Raw genomic sequence first — 13,939 nt, forward strand, 5'->3', positions numbered from 1 at the left:
TATACATTGTGTGCCCAATGACTTAGGTTTATAATTATTTTTATGCATTTGTCTTTTAAATAGGTAGGAAATAAAAAGTGCAGTTACAAGCCAAAATTGAAATAATACTGGATTTTACATTTACCTATTGTAGTACCTTTACTGAATATCATTATTTCTTCATATGGTTTCAACTTACTATAATCTGTCCTTATATTTCAACCTTGAAAACTCTATCATTTCTTGTAGGACAGTCTCCTGGAAACAAACTCCTTTAGATTTTCTTTACCTGGAATGTTGTAATTTCTCCTTCATTTTTGAAAGATAGTTTTGCCTCATGTAGAATTCTTTGTTGACAGCTTTTGCTTTTTTTTTCTTTCATCACTTTAAATGTGTCATCTTACTATCTTCTACCTCTGTTTTTTTTTTTTTTTTTTTTGGCTGTGTTGGGTCTTCATTGCTGTGTTTGGGCTTTCTCTAGTTGCAGCGAGTGGAGTCTACTCTTTGTTGTGGTGCACGGGCTTCTCCTTGAAGTGGCTTCTCTTGTTGTGGAGCATGGGCTTTAGGCGTGCGGGCTTCAGTAGTTGTGGCACACAGGCTCTAGAGTGCAGGTTCAGTAGTTGCAGTGCATGGGCTTTGTTGCTCCGTGGCATGTGGGATCTTCCCAGACCAGGGATTGAACCCATGTCCCCTGCATTGGCAGGCGGATTCTTATCCACTGCACCACGAGGGAAGTCCCTACCTCTTTGGTTTCTGATGAGATATTAGTTGCTAATCTTACTAAGAACCCTGTATTTGGCATGTTGCATATCTCTTGTTTCTTCCAAGATTCATTTTATCTTTGTCTTTGAACAGTTTGATTATAGTTTGTCTCAGTGTGGATCTCTTTGAGTTCATCATTCTTAAAGTTTGTCAAAATTCTTGGATGTGTAGATTCATGTCTTTCATCAAGTGCAGGTAAATTTCGGCCATCACTTGTACACATATTCTTTCTGCCACTCTCTTTCTCTTCTTCATCTCGGATTCCCATAATGTGTACGTTGGTATGCTTGATAGAGTCACACAGGTCCCTTAAACTCTGTTTAGTTTTCTTCATTCTTTTTTCTTTCTGGTTCTCAGAATCAATAAATTTATCTTCAAGTTCTCTGATTCTTTCTTCTGCCTCCTGAAATGTGCTGATGAACATCTCCAGTGAATTTTTTTCCTCTTAGTTATATTCTTCATCTCTGGAAATTTGTTCTTTTTTTAAACAGTTTCTATGTCATTTTTTAAAATTTTCTTCTTTTCATATATAACTCTCTGGTCCTTTTAGTTTTTTGTGCATAGTTGCTGTTTAGCTCATTGAGCATATTTAAGACAGTTGATTTAAAACTTTTGTCTAGTAAATTCTATCTCTGGACTTCATTAAGGATGGTTTCTGCCATTTTCCCCAGTGAATATACTATAGTTTCCTTTTTAATTTCATACTATAATCTGCTAGCTGGAAATAAGAATTTTCCCCTTTACCCAGTGTTTGCTGTTTTCGATTGTTGAATGCTGCTATTGTCTGTTTAGTAAATTTTCCAAGCTATTTTTTTTTGCAAAGACTATATTCCATGTTATGCAAGGTCATTCAGGTCTCTGTTACTTTACCTTATGTTTTGCTCAAGTTTTCACAGAGATTTCCTTGAACTCCAAGAACTAAAAATAAAAAGCAAAACACTTCTCTCAGTCTTTGCAAATTAACTCTGTACTGGGCACTCCTTTAGCAGTTCTCAGGCTGTATGTAAATCTACCTGACCTTTCCTTTCTCCTTGCACTGAGCCCAGAGATCAACCGGAGGTGAAGCCTTTGGGTCTTCTCAGGTCTGTTCTGAGCATGTATTCTGCCCTGGGCATTCATGAGTATTTGAAAATTCCCTCTAGTACAGAGACAGTTTCAGTGACCTAAATTTCCCAAAGAAATGCTTTCCCCAGCTTCTCCTCCAAGGCTTTAGGCAGTCTATAATATGTTTCAGCAATAGTATTTTTTTTAATTTGAGGTATAATTGACAAACAATAGTATATTAGTTTCAGGTATACAACATAATGATTTCATATCTGTATATGTTGCAAAATGATCACAATGTGTCTTGATAATATCCATCACCATACAGTTACAGATTTTTTACTGTGTTTAGAACTTTTAATATTTACTCTCTTAGCAACTTTCGAACAGCAAAACAGTGTTATTAATTATAGTTACCATGCTGCACGTTACATCTCATGATTTACTTACATTATAACTGGAAGTTTGTACCTCTAGACCCCTTTCATCCACCGATTTCAGCCAGCACACACCTCTGGCAACAACCAATCTTTTCTCTTTATCCATAAGCTTGTTTTTTTGTTTTTTTGTTTTAATTTTAGGTTCCACATATAAGTGAGATCATATGGTATTTGTTCTTCTCTATGTGACTTATTTTACTTAGTGTGATGCCCAAAAGGTCCATCCATGTTGTTGCAAATGGCAAGATTTCATTCTTTTCATAGCTGAATATTTCATAATCTATATCTATAGCTATACCTGTGTCTATCACATCTTCTTTATCCATTCATCTATCAATGGACACAGGTTATTTCCATATCTTGACTATTATAAATGGTGCTGCAATGAACACGAGGGTGCATATATGTTTTCAAGTTAGGGTTTTGTTTCCTTTTAATAAATACCCAGACGAAGAATTGCTTGTTCACATGGTAGTTCTATGTTTAATTCTGGGAACCCTCCATGATGCTTTTCATAGTGGCTGCACCAATTTACATTTCCACCAACAATGAACAAGAGTTCCTTTTTATTCCTTCTTCACCAACACTTTTTTTAAAACATCTTTATTGGAGTATAATTGCTTTACAATGGTGTGTTAGTTTCTGCTTTATAACAAAGTGAATCAGCTACACATATATATATATGTATATATATATGTATAGCTATATAAATATATATCAGCTATATATGTGTGTATATATTTATATATCCCCATATCTCCTCCCTCTTGAGTCTCCCTCCCACACTCCCCATCTCACCTTTCTAGGTGGTCTCAAAGCACCAAGCTGATCTCTGTGTGCTATGCAGCTGCTTCCCACTAGCTATCTATTTTACATTTTGTAGTATATTTAAGTCCATGCGACTCTCTCACTTCATCTCAGCTTACCCTTCCCCCTCCCCATGTCCTCAAGTCCATTCTTTATGCCTGCATCTTTATTCCTGTCCTGCCCCTAGGTTCTCCAGAACCTTTTTTTTTTTTAATTCCATATATATGTGTTAGCATACCGTATTTGTTTTTCTCTTTCTGATTTACTTCACTCTGTATGACAGACTCTAGGTCCATCCACCTCACTACAAATAACTCAATTTCATTTCTTTTTATGGCTGAGTAATATTCCATTGTATATATGTGCCACATCTTTTTGTATCCATTCATCTGTCAATGGGCACTTAGGTTGCTTCCATGTCCTGGCTATTTTAAATAGAGCTGCAATAAACATTGTAGCATATGACTCTTTTTGAATTATGGTTTTCAGTGTATATGCCCAGTAGTGGGATTGCTGTGCTGTATGGTAGTTCTTTTTTAGCTTTTTAAGGAACCTACTTACTGTTCTCCATAGTGGCTGTATCAATTTACATTCCCACCAACAGTGCAAGAGGGTTCCCTTTTCTCCACACCCTCTCCAGCATTCATTGTTTGTAGATTTTTTGAGGATGGCCATTCTGACCGGTGTGAGGTGATACCACATTGTAGTTTTGATTTGCATTTCTCTAATGATTAATGATGTTGAGCATTCTTTCATGTGATTATTGGCAATCTATATATCTTCTTTGGAGAAATGTCTGTTTAGGTCTTCTGCCCATTTTTGGGTTGGGTTGTTTTTTTTTTTTTGATATCGAGCTGCATGAGCTGCTTGTAAACTTTGGAGATTAATCCTTTTTCAGTTGCTTCATTTGCAAATATTTTCTCCCATTCTGAGGGTTGTCTTTTCATCCTGTTTATGGTTTCCTTTGCCGTTCCAAAGTTTTTAAGTTTCATTAGGTCCCATTTGTTTATTTTTGTTTTTATTTCCATTTCTCTAGGAGGTGGGTCAAAAAGGATATTGCTGTGATTTATGTCATGAAGTGTTCTGCCCATGTTTTTCTCTAAGAGTTTTATAGTGTCTGGCCTTACTTTTATGTCTTTAATCCATTTTGAGTTTATTTTTGTGTATGGTGTTAGGGAGTGTTCTAATTTCATTCTTTTACATGTAGCTGTCCAGTTTCCCCAGCACCACTTATTGAAGAGGCTGTCTTTTCTCCATTGTATATTCTTGCCTACTTTATCAAAAATAAGGTGTCCATATGTGTGTGGGTTTATCTCTGGGCTTTCTATCCTGTTCCTTTGATCTATATTTCTGTTTTTTCCACCAACACTTTTTATGTGTTGTCATTTTAATGATAGCCATTCCAACAGGTGTGAGGTGATGTCTCATTGTCGTTTTGATTTGCATTCCTCTGATGATAAGTAATGTTGAGCATCTTCTCATGTACCTGTTGGCCTTTTGTATGTCTTCTTTGGAAAAAAATGTCCATTCAGGTCCTCTGCCCATTTTTTAATCAGATTGTTTGGGTTTTTATTGTTGTTTTGTGTTTTGCTATTTATTTTTATTAGTCCCTTATCAGATATATGATTTGCAAATACTTTCTCCTATTTAGTAGGTTGCTTTTCAATTTTGTTGATGATTTCCTTTGCTGTGCTGAAAAGTTTTAGTTTGGTTCAGTCCCACTTGTTTATTTTTGTTTTTATTGCCTTTGTTTTTGATGTCAAACCCAAAAGATGATTCCCAAGACTGATTTCAAGGAGTTTGCAGTCTATGTTTTCTTCTAGAATTTTTATGGCTTCAGGTCTTGCATTCACGTGTTTAACCCATTTTCAGTTAATTTTCATTAATGGTGTAAGATAGTGGTCCAATTTCATTCTTTTGCATATGGCTGTCCACTTTCCCCAGCAACGTTTATTGAAGAAACTGTCATTCCCCATTGTATAGTCTTGGCTCCTTTGTCATAGATTAATTGACCATATGTGTGTGGGTTTGTTTCTGGGCTCTCTATTATGTTCCACTTATCTATGTGTTTGTTTTAATGCTAATACCATACTATTTTGATTACTATAACTTTGTAAAATAATTTGAAATCAAGAAATGTGATGCCTCCAGCTTTGTTCTTCTTTCTCAAAATTACTTTGGCTATTTAGGGTCTTCTGTGGTTCCATAGAAATTTTAAGATTGCTTGATCTACTTCTATGAAGTAGAATTTTGGAATATTGGTATGAATTGTGTTGAATCTGTGGATTGTTTTGGGTAATATGGACATTTTAGCAACATTAATTCTTCCAATCCACAGCATATTATATTGTTCCATTTATTTATGTCTTGTTCAATTTCTTTTATCAATATCTTGAAGTTTTCAGTGTGCAGGTTTCTCAACTCCTTGGTTAAATTTATTCCTAGGTACTTTATTCTTTTTGGTGTAATTATAAATGGAGTTATCTAACTTTTTTTCTGATAGTTTTTTATAAATTTATAGAAACATAACAGATTTTTGAATATTGATTTTGTATCCTGCAACTTTACTGAATTCCTGTATCAATTCTAGTGGGTTTTTGTGGCATCTTTAGTGTTTTCTATATACAAATATTATCATGTCATCTACAAGTACTGATAATTTTACTCCTTGATTTCCAATTGGTATACCTTTTATATCTTTTCTTGCCTAATTGTCCTCACTAGGACTTCAAATGCGATGTTGAATAAAAGTGGCAAAAGTAACATCTTTGTCATGTTTCTAATCTTAGAGGAAAAGCTTTCAGCTTTTCACCATTGCATATGATGTGAGCTGTGGGCTTGTCATATATGGCCTTTATTATGTTGAAGTACATCCCTCTATACCTACTTTGTTGAAAGTTTTTTCTTTATCATAAATGGATGTTAAATTTTGTCAGAAGTTTTCTCTGCATCCGTTGAGATGGTCATATGCCTTTTCTTCTTCAGTTTGTTAATGTGGTGTATCACACTGATTGATTTGCAGATGTTGAACCATCCTAGCATTCCTGAGATAAACCCCACCTGATCGTGGTGTATCATACTTTTAATGTATTGGTGAAATCAGTTTGCTAATATTTTGTTGAAGATTTTTAAAATCTATCTTCATCAGAGATATTGGCCTGTAATTTTATTTTCTGTGGTATCATTGTCTGGTTTTGTTTCAGGGTGATACTGGCATCATAAAATGAATTTGGAAGTGTTCCCTCCTCTATACTTTTTGGGAGATTTTGAGCAGGTTTTGTTTAATCCTTCTTTGATTGTTTGGTAGAACTAATCAGTGAGGCAATCTGGTTGTAGACTTTCATTTTGGGGGAGGTTTTTTATTACTGATTCCATCTCCTTACTAGTAATCAGTCTATTCAGATCTTCTATTTCTTCATAATTCAATCTTGGTGATTTGTAAGTCTCTAGGAGTTTATCCATTTTCCTCAGGTTGTCCAATTTTGTTGCTTATAATTTTTCATGGTAGTCCATTATGATCCTTTTTATTTCTGTGGAATCAATTGTAATGTCTCCTCTTTCACTTCTGATTTTATTTTTTGAGTACTTTTTCCCCCTTTTCTTGGTGATCTAGTTAAAGGTTTGAATATCTTTTATCTTTTCAAAGAAGAAACCATGGTTTCATTGATTTTTTCCTATTGTCTTTCTAGTTTTATTTCATTTATTTCTGCTCTGATCTTTGTTATTTCTTTCTTTCTACTAACTTTGGGTTCAATTTGTTCTCTTTTCCAGTTCTTTAAGGTACTAACTTAGGTTGTTTATTTGAGATTTTTAAAATTTCTTAAGACAGGCATTTATTATTATGGACCTGACTCTTGGAACTGTTTTGATGCATCCCATAAGTTGTATTTACATTCTTATTTGTCTCAAGGTATCTTGTGATTTCTCATTTGATTTCTTGTTGACCCATTGGTTGTTCAGTAGCATGTTGATTAATCTCCATATATATGTGAATTTTCCAGTTTTATTCTTGTAATTGATTTCTAGTTTCAAACCACTGTTGTTTGAAAAGACACTTTATATATTTCAGCATTCTTAAATACTTTAAGATCTGTTTTGAGGCCTAACATATGATCTATGCTGGAGAATGCTTCATGTGGAATTGAGAAGAATGTATATTCTGCTGCTGTTGGATGGAATGCTTTGTGTATATCTGTTAAATTCATCTCATCTAATGTGTTGTTTAAGGTTAATGTTTTCTTAATGGCTTACTGTGTGAATGATCTATTCATTGATGTAAGTTGGGCATTGAAGTCCCCTAATGTTATTGTATTGCTGTCTATTACTCTCTTTCACTCTGTTATTATTTGCTTTATGTATTTAGGTGCTCTTATGTTTGGTGCATAAATATTTTCAGATGTTATATCCTCTTGTTGGATTGACCTCTTTATCATTATGCAGTGCCCTTCTTTGTCTTATTATACACTTTGTTTTAAGTCTATTTTGTCTGATATAAATATAGCTGCCCCAGCATACTTTTAATTTCCATTTGCACTGAATATCTTTTCCCTCCCTTCAATTTCAGTCTGTAAGTATCTGTACCTCTGAGGTGACTCTCTTGCAGGCAGCATATGGATGGGTCTCCATTTAGCTACTCTATGTCTTTGAATTGGAGAATTTAGTCCATTTACATTTAATGCAATTATTGATAGGTATATGCTTATTACCATTTTTTTTTCTGGCTTTTTTGTAGTTCCTGCGTTCCTTTCTTTTCTCTTGCCCTCTTCCTTTTTGGTTTGATAACTTTCTTTAGTGATATGCTCAGATTCTTTATATATTTCATGTATCTACTATAGGTTTTGTTTTGTGGTTACTATGAGATTTACATATAACAACTATTTGTAACAGACTATTTTAAATTGATCACAACTAAGTTTAAACACATTCTAAATTTCTATATTTTACCCCCCACACGCACAGTGGACACACAGCTCTGAGGGCAACGTCATCTCTGCTTCCATGGCTGGCCAGTGGGTGGGTCTCAGCTGCCTTTAGTTCACAGCAACCCCTCCTCTTTGCTCACAGCAGCCCCCTCCCTGCTGGCTCTGCTTTTGACAGATGGTGCAGCTGCAATATTGCACTGCTGCAGCCTCAGCTGCTCAGAGCTACTCACACTGATGCTCTAGCCCCTCCAGCCCCAGTGGGGAGTGAGTCAAGTTTTATATATATTTTTTTTTAAATTTATTTATTTATTTATTTATTTATTTATTTATTTTTGGCTGTGCTGGGTCTTCGGTTCGTGCGAGGGCTTTCTCTAGTTGCGGCAAGTGGGGGCCACTCTTCATCGCGGTGCGGGGACCGCTCTTCATCGCGGTGCGCGGGCCTTTCACTATCGCGGCCCCTCCCGTTGCGGGGCACAGGCTCCAGACGCACAGGCTCAGCAGCTGTGGCTCACGGGCCCAGCTGCTCCGTGGCATGTGGGATCTTCCCAGACCAGGGCTCGAACCCGTGTCTCCTGCATTAGCAGGCAGATTCTCAACCACTGCGCCACCAGGGAAGCCCAAGTTTTATATTTTGATGTCACATTTTACAGCTTTTTATATTGTGTATTCCTTAACTAATTATTGTAACTACAGTTATTTTGCTATTTGTCTTTTAATTTTCATACTAGCTTTATAAGTGATTAATTTACTACCTTTTCTATATATTAACTTTTACCAGTGAGATTTATACTTTCATATATTTTCTTGTTACTAATTTGCACCTTTTCTTTTTAGCTTAAAGAAATACCTTTTGTCTTAGAAGGTCATTTTAGTGGTAATGAATTTCTTTAGCTTTTGTTTATCTGGAAAACGCTATCTTTTTTTCATTTCTGAATGATAACTTTGTTGGGGAGAGTATTCTTGATTTGAAGTTTTTATCTTTCAGCACTTTGAATATATCATGCCACTTCCTTCTGACCTGCAGTTTCTGCTGAAAAATCTGATGATATTCTTGTGGGGGTTCTGTTACGTAATAAGATTTTTCCCTCTCTTGGTGCTTTTAAAATTATCTCCTTGTCTTTAACTTTTGACATTTTAATTATAGTATGTCTTGGTGTGTGTTTTGAGGGTTCATCTTATTTGGAACTTTCTGGGATTCCTGGATCTGTATGTCTGTTTCATTCCCCAGGTTAGGGAAGTTTACAGCCATTATTTCTTCAAATATGTTTTCTGCCCCTTTCTCTCTCTCTCCTCCTTCTGTAACTCCTATCATGTGAATGTTGGTCCACTTGATGTTGTCCCATTAGTCCCTTAAGCTATCTTTACTCTTTTTCATTCTTTTTTTTTTTTTTTCTGCTGATTGGATGACTTCCACTGCCCAGTCTTCCAGTTCACTGAATCTTTTTTCTGTTTCATCTGTCTGCTATTGAACTACTCTAGTGTATTTTTCAGTTCAGTTATTGTATTCTTCAGCTCTGTGACTTCTGTTTGGTACTTTCTTATATATTTTATCTCTTTGTTGAAGTTCTCACTGTGTTTATCCATTCTTCTCCTGAGGTTGGTGAGCACTTTTATGACTATTATTTTGAACTCTTTATCAGGTAAATTACTTTTCTCCTTTCTTTAAGGTTTTCTGAGGTTTTATCTTGTTCTTTCATTTGGAGTATATGCCTCTGTTTCTTCATTTTGCTTGATTCTCTGTGTTGGTTTATGCATTTGATAAAACAGCCACCTCTCCCAGACTTGAAGGATTGGCCTTGTATTGGAGATGAAATATCACTCATCCTTGCCCTAGCTCTTGCTAATCTCTCAAGCCTTTGTGATTTTCCAAGCAGCCTATTTTATTTTTAGTGACTTTCAGTAGTTGAGGGTATGCCAAGACCTGTCAATGTTCCAAAGGGGAGGATCTCAGTCCGTACCTAGGCTCAGGCTGACTGGAAACCATATCCTCAAGTAGCAGCTTTTAAACAATTCATATACATAGAGTTCTTTAGGACTGCAAGCCTAAGCTTCACTAGCCACCAGAGCCAGGCAATCAAGAGATGTCCCCTGAGTGTCAGTCACAAAAATTGGGGCTCCAGGCATGTGTATATGTTCCTTTCTGAAAGATACCAATGAGCTATAGTGAGGCTAAAGGTGAGTGCAAAGATGGTGTCCCCTGGCCTACATTCCCTGAGAACACCCTTATAGTTGAGGTAGGTACCAAACCTGATGCCTGCTCCTAAGCTGAAGCTCCAGGACAAGCATCTTTCACAGAAAGGCTTTGGGGGTTTCAATCTGCTGTCTGTGCAGTTGCTGGGGTGTGGTAGCCTGCCAATAACTGTCTCTTTGTTACAGTCCTGTGGGACCCAGGAAACCAAGTCCCCATGGCCACCAAAGCCAGGTGATCAACGGTTATCCCTTGGGCAGAAGTCACAAAAACCAGGGCACCAGACATAAAAACTGGGGCACCAGACATATATAAGTGCTCCCTCTGAGACATGCTGGTCATCTGGAGTAAGGCAGAGGGAGAGCATGAAGATAATTCCTCCCTTCAAAGTTTCAGGAAAGGTTTACATTCAACCCTTGCATGTGGGCTTAATTAGAAAAATGACCCTTGTGCTGCAGCTATGACAGTAAACTAATAGGCCTCTTTCACAATAAGACTGAGCTCCTAGAGCTGTTACCTCTTGCTGTGCCATGGGGTCGGAGCTGTTTAAGAATATTTTTGCAATTGGTTACAGTCCTGTGAGACCCACAATTATATGACCCATAAACACCAGAGCCAGGCGATGTAGAGGTGTCCCCTGGCAGCAGCCACAAAAATCAGCACACCAAACTAGGGTATAAGCTCCTTTCTGGAAGATACCAGCAAGTGAAGCAGAGGGAAGCACAAAGATTATATCCACCAGCCTCCATTCTCTAAGAGCACCTCCACAGGCCCTTATAAGTGTACCAAACCAGAAGCCTGCCCCTGAGGCCATAGCTCCTGAACATGTAAATAGACCTCTTTTACAGAAAGGCTTAGAGTATAAGTTTCAGTCTGCTGTCTGTATAGTACCCTGTGGGTGGTGGCCTGCCTAGAACTGTCTTTCCAATTTTTACAGTCCCATGGAACCCAGGAACACATGTTCCCTTGGCCTTCATAGCCAGGCAATCAAGGGGTGTCCCCTGGGTGACAGCTGCAAAAACCAGGTCACCAGATGTAAAAACAAGGGCACCAGATGCCTGTAGAAGCTCTCCTCTGAGAGATACTGGTGCTCTGGAGCAGAGTAGAGGGAGAGTGTGAAGATGGTGCCCACTGGCTGGAATAAGGAAGAAGGGGACTGCCAAGGTGGCACCTACCAATAAAAGAAAAAAGAAAAGAAAGGGGAAAAAGAAAAAGAAAGAAAAAGTAAAGAAAAAGAATTATATGGCACCTGCCAGCTTTAGCAAGGCAGAGGGAGAACATGGAAGATGGTGTCCACCAGCTGAAGCATAAAGATGGCACTCATTGGAAAGGAAAATAAAAAGATGATGCCTGCTGGATTTAGTAAGGCAAAGAGAGAACAGAAAGATGATGTTCATCAGCCTCCATCCCCGGAGAGTACCCCAGCATGCTCCTGCTTCTCAGACCTATACTTTAAAATTAGCAAATGAGTCTCCTTAACATACATCTGGGCACTTTTCAAAAGGCTGCTTCTGCGCTGGACCCTAAGGCAGGTGAATCTGTGCACAAGCCCTTTAAGAGTCATTTCTCAGTTCGCCACAGCAACATGTCTCATGGGCATGAGTTTTCAAAGTTAGATGTTTTGGGGACTCATCTTTCAGGAGCTGGGTCTTAAAAGTTGTGGTGCCCAATGTGGAATATGAACCCTATGCTCCTCAGGGTGAAGCTCTGGGTTTTGAGTTCCCTCCTGATTGAACGTTGCCCTACCAGGGGTGGGGTTTACAGCAAGATTGTTTCTCAGCCTTTCCTATCTGTTTCACTGTGCGTGTGTGTGTGTTTGTTTGTTTGTTTGTTTTCTCATTTTCCCAACGTGAAGAGGTCACGTTGCTAGCCTTTAATTTTTTTCCTGGGGAAACTGTTCTATATATAGCTGTAATTCAGTGTGTCTCTGTGAGATGGTGAGTTAAGGATTTTCCTACATCTCCATCTTGAATTGGAACCTTCAACTGTAATCTTTTGACCTTTTTTTTTTTTGAGAAAAGCCAGCATAAAGCACTTTTATTGCAATAATGAAACTTGAAATTCATATGTAGTGCGGGGGAGGGGAGTAGGCAGCAATTTCTTTCACCAAATCACTACAAAGGACAGCAAAGGGGTGAGAAGGGGGAAGGAGAAGCCAGGAAACTGTGAGATCAGCAGGGGGAGCTAAGCAACAAAAAACAGGAGATGCTGAAGCTGTGTTGACCAACATCATTTTCTTAAGAAAACACTCAAGGATTTGTCATGATGGCTGGGCTTTCATGGGTTTTAAGTGTCTAAGAACAACACCGTCAATTTAACTTTCGATTAAAGTTCTTAAAATTTAGAAAGTGGAGCTTGGATAGCTATGAGATTACAAAAATCCTGAATATCCATTAGAAAAACCACAGGATGGAAAAAGCCAGGCCATGAAGAACGCTTCAGAGGTCCCTGCTGGCCTGGGGATAGACACGTGTAGAGTCCAACATCTCAGTGAAAATGATCTGCTTTCAAAAGGCAGAGAGTTTAAGGGGAGGGTGGAGGTGGGGCAGTGGAGGCAAAGGTTCTCCCCCTTCCCACTTTAGTTTTGGACAGGGCTTTTGATTCAACCCAAGGACATCTCTCAACTTGGAGAATAATTTGGCCCTCAAAAACGCCTCATATCTGCTATGGCTTTGCAGCGCAGCAGCAAGAATGTTTAATATATAATAGATAAAACTTTCATCCAAAAATAAAATAAAATAAAGATTCTTGCACCCCCCCCCCAATACCAATTCCTATTCTAAAGTTAACCCATGACTTGTGCTGTTAATACTTGACTAATACTTAACTGGAAATCTAGATCCAAAGGACTGAAACTCAATCTTCACCTCAAAACAAAAACAAACTAAAATGAGTAACTTGAGGTTTATGGCATATAGTTCAGGTCAACACACATATGAAGTTAAAGGGGAAGAGCAAAGCCGGTGACAGAACACATTGTCAGGGAAGATGTTTATACAAACAACGTACTGGAACATCAGGAAAAGCTCCGTATGGACTCGCTGCGTGCATCTGGAGGTGCCAGATCCTTCCATGGCACATCCAAGAATGGGGAGCTCAGGGAGGAGGCCATTCCTGTCATTCCAGTTTTAGAAGCTCCACGCCAAAGAGGAGAGTGGCATTTGGTGGGAAGATGCTTGGGTGCCCAGTGGCACCATAGGCATAGTCTGGGGAGATAGCTTGGCTCTCTGACCCACGCTCATCTGGTCAACCCCTTCTTCCCAGCCTCGGATCACCTCCTGCTTGCCCAGCACACACTTAAAGGGCTTGTTTCTGTCCCGGGACGAATAGAATTTCTTTCCATCTTCAAGCATCCCCTTGTAGTGCGCCACGCAGGCCTGGCCGCACTTCGGGAAGGTGCGCTCATCTCCGGGGTAGATGGTCTCCACCTGCACTCCCATAGCGGAGGCGGCTGCGGATGCTGGGTGAGCTGGCCTGTAATCTTTTGACCTTGACGACTGCATATTTTTCATCCACACCTACAATGTTTTCAAATTATGCCTGCCGCTTTTCCACTCTGAGTGGCAAGTTAGGAGAAACAGATAAGAACACTTTGCATCACTCTTTCAGGTAGTCTTCAGGCAGGTTAGAACAGACTAACACAATAATTTGCAAATGAGATTTTGTCTGCTCCCTCTGCAACCAGGGACCAGGGTCTCACACTGGGAATTGGGGCTTCCATCTTCAAGATTACAGCTGATCTGGGGGTAGGTGAGGCAAGGTGAATAAAAACACTATAAAGCTTTTCTATAATTTTT

General features: G+C 38.4%; 1 pseudogene; it reads right to left on the reverse strand.

Moving 5' to 3' along the window:
- Positions 1-13,259: 13,259 nt before the first annotated feature.
- LOC103015407 (peptidyl-prolyl cis-trans isomerase FKBP1A-like) lies at positions 13,260-13,606 on the reverse strand (annotated as a pseudogene).
- Positions 13,607-13,939: the final 333 nt, after the last annotated feature.

The sequence above is a fragment of the Balaenoptera acutorostrata genome, chromosome X (genome assembly GCF_949987535.1).
Source record: "Balaenoptera acutorostrata chromosome X, mBalAcu1.1, whole genome shotgun sequence".
In the NCBI taxonomy this organism is placed as follows: Eukaryota; Metazoa; Chordata; class Mammalia; order Artiodactyla; family Balaenopteridae; genus Balaenoptera; species Balaenoptera acutorostrata.